We start from the raw sequence: 12,694 nt of genomic DNA, 5'->3' as shown, positions 1-12,694 counted from the left end.
CAAATCATTGTTAATTAAATTTGGCTTTGACATACCTTGGGATCCGGGTAGATCCATTACTTGAGCACTTTATGCCTAGCTTAATGGCTTTAAAGAAAGCGCTGCCATGGAGACAACCCGAAAGTTTTAGAGAGTCATTTATTTCTCTTGAGTGCATTTATGAAGTTTAAAAAAATATAGAGGGGAACTTAAAAACTCTTTCACAAAAGAGAAACGATTGGAAGTTATGCATTGGAGAAGTGAGGGTTGACCTTGAACACTAGTGTTCATGCTCATGGAAACAATGTAGAATTTTTCATGAAGATTCTCACAAAAATAATCATCCCCTTGTACAATTCCATTCTATTATAAAAATAATGTGCCAAGATTTGCCTTTAGGATGATTAGATTGCTTGTTGGTATGTGCGGTGCAAAAACAGAAACTTTGGCTGTAATGCGCGATTTACATTTTTTACTGGAATGTCAAAAGCTTCTAAAACTTTTTGCACAATATTGTTGTACAAATTTTTTATTTTGTCCTAACCTTTCAGGATTTTTGGAGTACCAGAAGTATGGTAGATGTTCAGATTGCTATAGATTGTCCTGTTTAAGACGGATTCTGTTTTTGATGCATTGTTTTGCTTGTTTTGATGAAACTATCGATTTTTATTGGTAGTATAAGCCATGTAAAAGTTATATTATAGTAGCTACAATGCAAAAACAAAATATGAATTGGTTTGCAACAGTACTTAGAGTAGTGATTTGCTTTATTATACTAACGGATCCTATCGAGTTTTTTGTTGTGTTTTGTGTGGATGAAGTGATCAAAGATCGAGGAGGACTCGATATTAGGAGAAGGAGGAGAGGCAAGACCTCAATCTTGGGGATGCCCAAGGCACCACAAGTAAATATTCAAGGAGACTCAAGCGTCTAAGCTTGGGGATGCCCCAGAAGGCATCCTGATACGTCCATTTTGCATCATGTTTTCCTACAGTTCTTTATGTTGTTTTATTGTATAATAATGCTTTTTGGAGTAATTCTAAAGCCTTTTCTCTCATAATATGCAAGGTTTGCACCAAGGGGGAGAATTCTGGCAGCTGGAGATCTGGACCTGAAAAAGCTACGTCAAGCTACTGATGCTGCACAACTCCAAATGAGCTGAAACTCCCCAAGGAATTTTTATGGAATATTTGATAAATATTGGAGCAAATAAGTACCAGAGGAGGGCCACCAGGTGGGCACAACCCACCTGGGTGCGCTAGGAGGCCCAGGCGCACCCTGGTGGGTGCTGCCCTCCTCAGCCCACCTCTGGTGCCCATCTTCTGGTATATAAGTCATTTTGACCTAGAAAATATAAGGAGAGGACATTCGGGACGAAGCGCCGCCGCCTCGAGGCAGAACTTGGGCAGGAGCACTTTTGCCCTCCGGCGGAGCGATTCCGTCGGGGGAACTTCCCTCTCGGAGCGGGAAATTATCATCATCATCACCAACAACTCTCCCATCTTGGGGAGGGCTATCTTCCTCAACATATTCACTGCACAAACTTTTCTCAAACCCTAGTTCATCTCTTGTGTTCAATCTTTGTATCAAAACTATAGATTGGTGCTTGTGGGTGACTAGTAGTGTTGATTACATTTTGTAGTTGATTACTATATGGTTTATTTGCTGGAAGATTATATGTTTAGGTCCATTATGCTATTTAATACCCCTCTGATCTTGAACATGTTTATCATTTGTGAGTAGTCACTTTCGTTATTGAGGTCACGGGAGAAATCATGTTGCAAGTAATCATGTGAACTTGATATGTGTTTGATATTTTGATGGTATGTATGTTGCCATTCTCTTAGTGGTGTCATGTGAACGTCAACTACATGACACTTCACCATATTTGGGCCTAAGGGAATGCATTGTGGAGTAGTTATGCGCTATTCCGTAAGGGACCAATTGGATCCAAAAGTTTAATGCTATGGTTAGAATTTATTCTTAATACTTTTTCATAAGTAGGAGGTTTGTTCAAGTAAGAACATCACCTAAGCACCGGTCCACCCACATATCAAATTATCAAAGTACCAAACACGATTTAAGCCAACATGATGAAAGCGACTAGATGAAATTCCCATGTACCCTCAAGAACACTTTGCTTATCATAAGAAACCGTTTTGGCCTGTCCTTTGCCTCAAAAGGATTGGGCTACCTTGCTGCACTTTTGTTACTACTATTGTTACTTGCTCGTTACAAATTATCCTGCTATCAAACTACTCCGCTACTCACAATTTTTGCACTTGCAGACATTACCTTGCTGAAAACCACTTGTCATTTCCTTCTGCTCCTCGTTGGGTTCGACACTCTTACTTATCTAAAAGGGCTAAAATTGACGCCATATACTTTTTGGTCATCAAGGCAATTTTTTGGCGCCATTGCCGGGGAGTGAAGCGCTCTTGGTAAGTGGAAATTGGTAAGGAAACATTATTATTACTACGTGCTGAAATTTATTGTCACTTGCTACTATGGAAAAAATCCTTTGAGGGGTTTGTTCGGGGTATCTTCACCTCAACCGGAACCAAAATTAGTTACCCCTCAACCTACTGCACCTACTGAAAATATTGAATATGAAATTCCTTCGGGTATGTTAGAGCAACTGCTAGCTAATCCTTATGCAGGAGATGGAACCGAACATCCTGATATGCACTTGATATATGTGGATGAAATTTGTGGATTGTTTAAGCTTGCAGGTTTGCCCGGAGATGAAGCTAAGAAGAAGGTTTCCCTTTATCTTTGATGGGAAAAGCATTGACATGGTATAGGCTATGCGATGATATTGGATCTTGGAACTGGAACCGTTTGAAATTGGAATTTCATCAAAAAAATATCCTATGCATCTAGTTCATCGTGATCGAAATTATATATATAATTTTTGGCCTCATGAAGGAGAAAGTATCACTCTATCGTGGGGGAGGCTTAAGTCAATGTTATATTCATGCCGCAATCATGAGGTCTCAAGAGAAATTATTATTCAGAATTTTTATGCTCGGCTTTCTCGTAATGATCAATCCATGCTCAATACTTCTTGTACTGGTTCTTTTATGAAGAAGACTATTGAATTCTGGTGGGATCTTTTACAAAGAATTAAACACAACTCTGAGGATTGGGAACTCGACGAAGGTAAAGAGTCAGGTATTGAACCTAAGTTTGATTGTGTTAAATCTTTTATGAATACCGATGCTTTTCAAAAGTTTAGCACTAAATATGGACTTGACTCTGAGATAGTAGCTTCCTTTTGTGAATCTTTTGCTACTCATGTTGATCTCCCTAAGGAGAAGTGGTTTATATATCACCCACCTATTAAAGAAGAAATTAAATAACCGGTAAAAGCTAAATAAGAAACTATCATTTACAATGTTGATCCAGTTGTCCCCACGGCTTATATTGAAAAACCACCATTTCCTGTTAGGATGAAGGAACATGCTAAAGATTCAACTGTGGTTAACAAAAGTTATGTTAGAACACTCAAACCATCTAAACAAATCAAATTTGAACCTAGTGTTGCTATGGTTAAAGGTCTCTTAGTTGATAATATTGATGGGCATGTTATCTACTTCTGTAGTGAAGCTTCTAGAATTGCCAAACCTAAAGGAAAAGATAAACATAGACCAGTTGCTGGCATGCCGGTTGTCTTAGTTAAGATAGGAGATCACTGTTATCATGGGTTATGTGACCTAGGTGCTAGTGTGAGTGCTATTCCTTTCTCCTTATATCAAGAAATTAAAGATGAAATAGCACCCGCTGAAATAGAAGACATAGATGTTACTATTAAAATTGCTAACAGAGATACTATATCACCAATTGGGATCCCTAGAGATGTTGAAGCCTTGTGTGGAAAAATAAAATACTCTACTGATTTTCTTGTTCTTAGCACCCCACAAGATGACTTTTGTCCCATTATTTTTGGTAGACCTTTCTTGAACACCGTCAATGCTAAAATAGATTGTGAGAAACAAACTGTCGGTGTTAGCTTTGGTGATGAATCTCATGAGTTTAATTTTTCCAAGTTTAGTAAACAACCTCATAAGAAAGATTTGCCTAGTAAGGATGAAATTATTGGCCTTGCTTCTATTGTTGTGCCTCGTACTGATCCTTTGGAACAATATTTGCTAGACCATGAAAACGATTTGCATATGCGTGAAAGAATGAAATAGATAGAATCTTTTTCTAACAACAACCTCTGCTTAAACACAATTTGCCTATTGAAACTCTAGGAGGTCCTCCTCCACCTAAAGGTGATCTTGTGTTTGAATTAAAACAACTTCCAGACACTCTGAAATATGCTTATCTTGATGAAAAGAAGATACATCTTGTTATTATTAGTGCTAACCTTTCAAAACATGAAGAAGAAAGATTATTGAAAGTTCTAAGGAAGCACAGGGCTGCTCTTGGATATACTCTTGATGATCTTAAGGGCATTAGTCCCACTCTATGTCAGCACAAGATTAATATGGAACCTGATGCCAAACCTGTTGTGGATCACCAATGCCGGTTAAACCCGAAGATGACGAAGTGGTAAGAATGGAAATATTGAAACTTTTGGAAGCAGGTATAATCTATCCTATAGCTGATAGTAGATGGGTAAGTCATGTTCATTGTGTCCCTAAGAAGGGAGGCATTACTGTTGTTCCTAATGATAAGAATGAGCTTATTCCACAAAGAATTGTCACAGGCTATAGAATGGTAATTGATTATAGAAAATTAAATAAAGCTACTAGAAAAGATCACTACCCTCTGCCTTTAATTGATCAAATTTTAGAAAGATTATCTAAGCACGCACATTTTTGCTTCCTTGATGGATACTATGGCTTTTCGCAAATACCTGTTTTACAATCTGATCAAGAAAATACCACTTTTACTTGTCCTTTGGGAACATTTGCTTATAGACATATGCCTTTCGGTTTATGTAATGCACCTTCTACCTTTCAAAGATGTATGACTGCTATATTCTCTGATTTTTGTGAAAATATTGTTGAGGTTTTCATGGATGACTTTTCTGTTTATGGGAAGTCTTTTGATGATTGTTTAAGAAATCTTGATCGAGTCTTGCAGAGATGTGAACAAACAAATCTCGTCTTGAATTGGGAGAAGTGCCACTTTATGGTTAACGAAGGTATTGTCTTGGGCCATAAAATTTCTGAAAGAGGCATTGAGGTGGACAAAGCCAAGGTTGATGCAATTGAGAAAATTCCATGTCCTAATGATATCAAAGGCATTCATAGTTTCCTTGGTCATGCTGGTTTCTATTGGAGGTTTATCAAAGACTTTTCTAAAATTTCTATGCCTCTTCCTAATATTTTGCAAAAGGATATTCCCTTTGTGTTTGATGATGATTGTATGGAAGCCTTTGAAACACTAAAGAAAGCCTTAATTACTGCACCTGTTGTTCAACCACCTGATTGGAACTTGCCTTTTGAGATTGTGTGTGATGCTAGTGATTATGTTGTTGGTGCTATTCTAGGACAGAGAGTTGATAAGAAACTAAATGTTATTCATTATGCTAGTAAAACTCTATACAGTGCTCAATGAAACTATGCTACTACTGAAAAAGAATTCTTAGCAGTGGTGTTTGCTTGTGATAAATTCAGATCTTACATTGTTGATTCTAAAGTAATTGTTCACACCGATCATGCTGCTATAAAATATCTTATGGAAAAGAAGGATAATAAACCTAGACTCATTAGGTGGGTTCTTCTGCTACAAGAATTTTATTTGCATATCACTAATAGGAAAGGAGCAGAGAACCTCGTAGCTGATAACTTGTCTAGGCTTGAAAATATTCTTGATGTCCAACAACCAATTAATGATAGCTTCCCTGATGAACACCTAGCTGCAATAAATGTTTCTCATAGTACACCTTGGTATGCTGACTATGCTAATTATATTGTTGCTAAATACATACGACCTAGCTTCACATACCAACAAAAGAAAAAATTCTTCTATGATTTAAGACATTACTTTTGGGATGGCCCACATCTTTATGAAGAAGGAGTACATGGCATTATTAGACATTGTGTACCTGAGCATGAAAAGGAACAAATCCTACGGAAATGTCACTCTGAAGCTTATGGAGGACATCACGCGGGAGACAGAACTGCTCATAAGGTATTGCAATCTGGTTTTTATTGGCCTACTCTCTTCAAGGATGCCCGTAAGTTCGTCTCGTCATGTGATGAATGCCAAAGAATAGGTAATATCGGTAAGCGTCAAGAAATGCCTATGAACTATTCACTTGTTGTTGAACCATTTGATGTTTGGGGATTTGACTTCATGGGACCTTTTCCTTCCTCTAATGGGGATACACATATTTTGGTTATTGTTGATTATGTTACTAAGTGGGTAGAAGCTATTCCAACCAGTAGTGTTGATCACAACACCTCTATCAAAATGCATAAGGAAGTTATTTTCCCAAGGTTTGGAGTCCCTACATATTTAATGACTGATGGTGGTTCACACTTTATTCATGGTGCTTTCCGTAAAATGCTTGCTAAGTATGATGTTAACCATAGAATTGTGTCACCTTATCATCCTCAGTCTAGTGGTCAAGTTGAACTTAGCAATAGAGAAATAAATCTAATCTTACAAAAGACTGTCAATACGTCCCGGAAGAATTGGTCTAAGAAATTAGATGATGCACTTTGGGCTTATAGAACAGCTTATAAAAATCCTATGGGTATGTCTCCATATAAAATGGTTTATGTAAAAGCTTGTCATTTGCCTCTTGAGTTAGAACACAAAGCATTTTGGCAATAAAAGAACTCAATTATGATTTTAAACTTGCTGGGGAAAAGAGGTTATTTGATATTAGTTCATTAGATGAATGGAGAACCGAGGCTTATGAAAATGCGAAGTTGTTCAAAGAAAAAGTTAAAAGATGGCATGACAAAAGAATCCAAAAGCGTGAGTTCAAAGTAGGAGAATATGTTCTTTTGTACAACTCTCGTATCAGATTCTTTCCAGGAAAACTCCTCTCCAAATGGGAAGGACCCTATGTCATCGAGGAGGTCTATAGATCCGGGGCTATCAAAACAAATAATGTCGAATGGAGTAACCTGTAGGTTGTCAATGGGCAACGAATAAAACACTATATCTCAGGTACGCCCATTAATGTTAAAAGCAATGTTATCCAAACTTTGACACCGTAAGAACACATAAAAGAGTCCCTCCGGAACATTCCAGAATCGTGAAAATAAGGAGGTACATGATACGGTAAGTAAACGGACTCCGAAAAATCCGCAAAAATATTTTTTGTCAGTTTTGGAATATTTAGAAAATTACGAAAATAAGAAACTTCCAGGAAAGTGACCTCGGGTACTTTCCGAACTCCGTTTTTCTTCCGTTCTGCTTGTTCCAAGATAAAAATCTATATATACCTCCCGAACCTGTTAACCTCCGTATAGCGGAGAAAACTCGTGTTTTCTTTTCTTGTTGTTTTCTGTCAGATCCAATCCACCATGGCCGCTTCAACCTCCTACAAGGACAAGTTCTTCGACAACGTCATCAACCCATATCTACGGGAGGTGATGTAGCACCCTCAAGCTATCCAGATGTGCGATGGGGTGCTGCACATCCGCGATGTGCAATGTGGCACCCCGGCTCAGAGAAACCGGAACGCCCCGTATTCCAGCCCAGTGATCGAGATGAAGTCTTCTTGAATACGGCACTGCTTAGAAGAACAAATCAGCTCTTTATTACAATATATTTGGGTACAAGGGTTTCCGATATAATGGGGAATTACATCGGCACGGCGACACTACGCTTGCCACTGTTGCTCTATGCAAGCAGCAGAACAACTCGAAGCAGCGGAATAGCTTCTAGCAGCGGAACAACGATGATGGTGGTGAACTCCACTCCGCAGGGACTCTGACTGGAATGCTTATCCTAGCTTGCAAACAAGGGATCCACGGCAAACAAGCTATCAAATCCGGCATGACCTGCAAACTGGCATGACATGCCAGGTTAGTACATTGAATGTACTTGCAAGCTCACAATAACCAGAAGCATTCAAGACAAACAACAGCATGGCAATTATAGGTTAATACTGATTAACATGATATCCTCAGAACAACATGGCATGAACAAAATGAACATGATACAACTAGCACAATATGAGCACGACATGAACATATGAATTTGAAGATACTAGCATGCAACATGATGACACTATATGCACCACTTATTCTGCTCGGGTTTCCTCGTAACCATCACATGCATCACTTACCATCCACGGACATCACACGATCATCTCAGGATCAAATCAAGCTTGGTATAAACAATACCGGAGTAATCATTACATGACCACAAGGAGCTTGATCTTTACCCATGATTCTCGCACAAATATCCAACAACTCGGTATCCTCGATACCACGGTGATCAATCACGGATCACAAACGGAACCACACTTGGTTCAACGGGTTACCTCGTAACCCAACAGTGATCAATCACGGATCACATAACCAACTTATCTCATCATCAAACTAGGTTGTTATTAAGCACATCATTATTATTACTGTTGACCCATAGTGTGACCAACTACAAACTAGGCCCTTATCCGTGGGCGCGACTATCTATAGATTAGTACACTCTGCAGAGGCAGCACACTGTGCCCACACCACAGAACCCATGGCCTCACACTCCCATTCGGATGGACCAACGACGTTCCGACAAAACTGTACCCACTGCCATGACACGCTCATAGCTACTCCGACCAACACCCCTTATTGGGTTCAGTCCAGGGTGACCGAGCCTACCAAAGGCAAAACAGCCACCGTCGTGGCAAAACAGAACAGTCCCAAACGGGGACAACCCGGGTACAACAACAACAGGTCCACATGGCTTATGTCCGCCTACCTGATCAGGGTAGCGCGCGCCCATAACCTTCCCTAGTTGGAGCACCGACGAGAGGCATGACAATAAACCAGCTAGGACCGTCCCATACCAGCAAGTGTGGTTGCACTTGTCAGCTCGATATGGTGACAGCATGACTCAGCCAATAGTTGTTCAGGTTCAATTAAGCCCGGTTAAACTTGAATGGAATAAGCTGAGTCATATGAAAATAACATGATGCAACTACAATACATGAGCATGAAATCAACATAAGCATGGCTGTGCAACATTACTTCTTAACATATCACCAACAACAATCATATATCTGACTAAGCATGGCATACTGACTAGCATGAACATCACAAGTACATTACTCAGAAACATAGCAGGACTACTAGCATCAACAATAAAGAGCATGCAAGAACATATCGATAATGCTACCATGCAAGCATTTAATCAACTGGATACAACGGAACATGCATAACGACGGCACTCGGGACAGACGACAGTCATGCACCGAAGACCATCACCGACATCAACATGTACTACTAGAAAGCATAAACATCTGAAAGGAATACTAGCAGGTAGAACATGATGGCAGAGTACAAGACAACATGGCACAAGAGTAAACATGAAACTCTAAGTATCACCGGAACAACGATAACCATATTTTAAATAGACAAACATTTATTAAATATTCAAGTTGAAAACCATGGCTACTGCATGAATATCATGCAAGTGGGTATTGTGGCTTGCCTGGGGATGAAGACGGCACCGGGAAGAAGTTCGGTGAAGCCGCGGAAAGATTTGCCAGAAACAGTTCTCTCCCGGAGGGGGCTGTTTACGTGCAAGGGAAATATGGTCATTTTCAGAATTTTAACACATGGTGAAAGTGTGACCGACAGAACGGGCTCGACGAGACGAAGAAATGGGCTTTGGAATCACCTCAAACGGAGTAACGAGCAAAAAGATACGAAGGATTGAAACACAGGGACTAATCTATAAAATTTATATTCATAGACAGGCCCCTGGCAACTCGGCGGGTCGCGCATTCCAGGAAAATACGCTTTCCCACGGGGAAAGCGTAAAGTGAAGAATGCGCTTCCACTTATCCAGCATGGAAAAGGCGGGGCTGACTCCTGTGCGGCTGACAGGTGGGTCCCACCTTATCCACTTCTCTCTCTCCTCCCTTTTCTTCTTCCTCTCTCTCCTCCCTTCTCTTCTTCCTCTCTCCTCCTCCCGACAGCGAACTGAGGCAGAGGCATGGCCGAGCGCTCCAGCGACGAGTCCAGCTGACTTCGGGCACCACTCGGGCCGTGTGACCTACGGGTGAGCTCACGAGAACGAGCCGCACCCGTTCCCGGTCGTGGAAGACGCCGAGGATCACCGGGAGGGGCGGGGCATGGGACACGACGGAGGAGAGCTTCGGGCGCCGGCGAACCCACGGCAGGAGGCCACCAGAGGAGGAGGAGGAGGAGAGGTGCTGGGGCAGCGTACTGGTGGCAGAGGAGATGTCTAGAGGTGGTGGGAGCGAGGGAGGGGCTCGGGTTCGCTCAGATTTAACCGGAGGGGAGCGGCGGCCATGGTGGCGATGCGATGGTGGAGCTAGAGGGGCTCTCGAGCTCAACAAGACGGCTGGGCGGGGTCCAGGGAGTCTGGGGAGGCTGGAAGTGAGCTCAGACGAGCACGGGGAGGGCTACTTATAGCCGTGGGCGAGGAGGCCGAGCTGTCATCGCCGCGGACGCGTGTACTCGTGCATGGGCCCGGAGGTAGACGATGGTGAGGCACGGGGGAGAGTCTCATGGGGCAGAGAGAGCCAACGGAGCACGGGGAGGAAGAAGACGGCGACGAACAGAGCCAAATGGCTACTCTTCGCCCGTGGGCACGTGGCGGCGAGCATCGGTGAGGAAGCTGCCGGAGGGGTAGAGGGGTCCAAGGAGGTGGCAACGACGAGAGGAAGACGCTAGACACGCTCACGCGCGCGAAGACGACGAGAGGAGGAGGGGCCCGAGCGCAAACGACGTTCTGGCCGCGCACACTACATGCCAAATCGGTGGTCACCACCAGTAATGGCATCACGAGGGGGCAACAAGCTGGAAAAGGTTGTCTGGGAGTTATTCCTTCCAGGGTAGGTTTCAACTGAGGTGGTGGATTAGTAAAAGGTGCTCTGGTTAAGTGGGAATTAGCCTCTGAAGTTCGCTGTTGCAAATTTGATCAACTTAGTGTGATCAATAGAGAGATGCTATGGGTCAAATGTGATGTCTGGGGTGTTTAGGCTAGGAAGGACTACAGTCCTGCGGAGTTTGAAGATAAATGGATCAAGGATTAATACACTTGCTTTGCAACTAACCAAAATGGTCCAGAAGCTTGAGCATGATGATGCACTCACATGGAGTATCAACTTGAGCTCAAATTGGGCAAGGCAGGGTCATTTGGTCCTATTAAGATGCTCAAATAGTCTCATACCAATTGGCCAAGCCAAAATGGTACTTGCTTCACAAATATCTCCTCTAAACAGAAATAGCAAAAATTCTAGAGGAACAATGGCTTGATAAAATATGCCCAAAATGGGTGGATATAGGTTATACGGATAATAGAAGGCCTAGATAAATTTGCAGCCATAATGGAGCAAGATAAATATACTTGCCTCACAAACTAAAAATTTGGTCAGAATCAAAGAATTGAAGATGAGCTCACACGGAGGCATGAAACGAGCTCAACTTTGGAGGAGGGCTATGATATGATGATATGAAGGACCATACAAAATGGCAACTCATTTGGATATGCCTAGCTTGTACCTCCTTCACAAAGTTTCTTTCTGGATAGAAACTTTGGAAAATCATAATTAAATAACTACTAGGCAAATGAGGTTACATTTTGGCATGTGGCAATTATAGGGACATGAAAAGATGTCCCAGGAGTTTGAGGTCAATTGGGCAAAGGAAAATAGCACCTGCTTCACAATGTGCCATTTAGGGAAGAATAGGAAATGAATTATCTGAGGATTATTTTTGAACACGGCAATGAAAAGTTTTGCCATATTTGATGAAGATATGACTCAAACAATTTATGAGAATTATTTGGGAATTTTAGGAGTGAGGGAAATATGGGTTGCTTCACTACCTAGGGCAAATTGAGTTATTCCTTTAATAGAAAAGGAATATTCCCAATAAAAAGAATGTTGGGAATTGGTCCAAGGTGGAAATGGAAAGGTCTAGGGTTGGATTTGGGTATGACAAGCGACTCTGGAAAGAAAGAAGAGGTCATCTTCTTCAGTTTCCAGACCACAAAGCCACGGAAAAAGAAAACTCAGGCAAAAACCTCAGAAAAAGAAAAGAAAAAGGAAGGGCCAAAAATCAGGCTGTTACAACTCTTACCCCCTTAAAGAAATCTCATCCTCGAGATTTGGTTGCTCAGGGAACAAGTATGAATCTACTGACGTAAGGAACCGTTTCCAACTCGGGTATCGTTTTTCCTTTATTGTTGTTCCCACTAAATTTTTATTTGGCTGGCCCTGAGGTAATTTGCTTTACTGTATCCACGTTCTAACAGATCTTGCTTGTTTATGCTTGTACAGGCTCCCATTTATTTTTAGATCTGCTGACTTAGCTGAGTGTGATTTGTTATCATGACTGAAATATATGTCCGTCTCACAAATCCAAGAGTGATTTTCGCTGGGTGTGCCATCCGACACTAACAACCTTTTACGAAGTTGTGATCAGGTTTTCCCTGCTGAACACCCAAGCTCTGACTCCTTGCATTGGGTTTCTCCACTAAATGCAAGTCCTTTGGGTTCCAAACAGCGAGTTGAGGCATAATCGTTTCCTGACAGTTTCTGACTTATCGC

At 41.5% G+C, this 12,694-nt stretch overlaps 1 long non-coding RNA gene across 1 annotated transcript; it reads right to left on the bottom strand.

Moving 5' to 3' along the window:
• Positions 1-7,688: 7,688 nt before the first annotated feature.
• Positions 7,689-11,159, bottom strand: LOC141021175 (uncharacterized). The gene is made up of 2 exons (XR_012181217.1): positions 9,604-11,159; positions 7,689-7,962 (listed from the first exon to the last, which is right to left on the bottom strand). It is a non-coding gene; the product is annotated as an uncharacterized lncRNA (long non-coding RNA).
• Between the last annotated feature and the right edge of the window lie 1,535 nt (positions 11,160-12,694).

This window comes from Aegilops tauschii, chromosome 1 (assembly GCF_002575655.3).
Source record: "Aegilops tauschii subsp. strangulata cultivar AL8/78 chromosome 1, Aet v6.0, whole genome shotgun sequence".
NCBI lineage: Eukaryota > Viridiplantae > Streptophyta > Magnoliopsida > Poales > Poaceae > Aegilops > Aegilops tauschii.
This window is presented reverse-complemented; position numbering and strand designations above follow the sequence as displayed.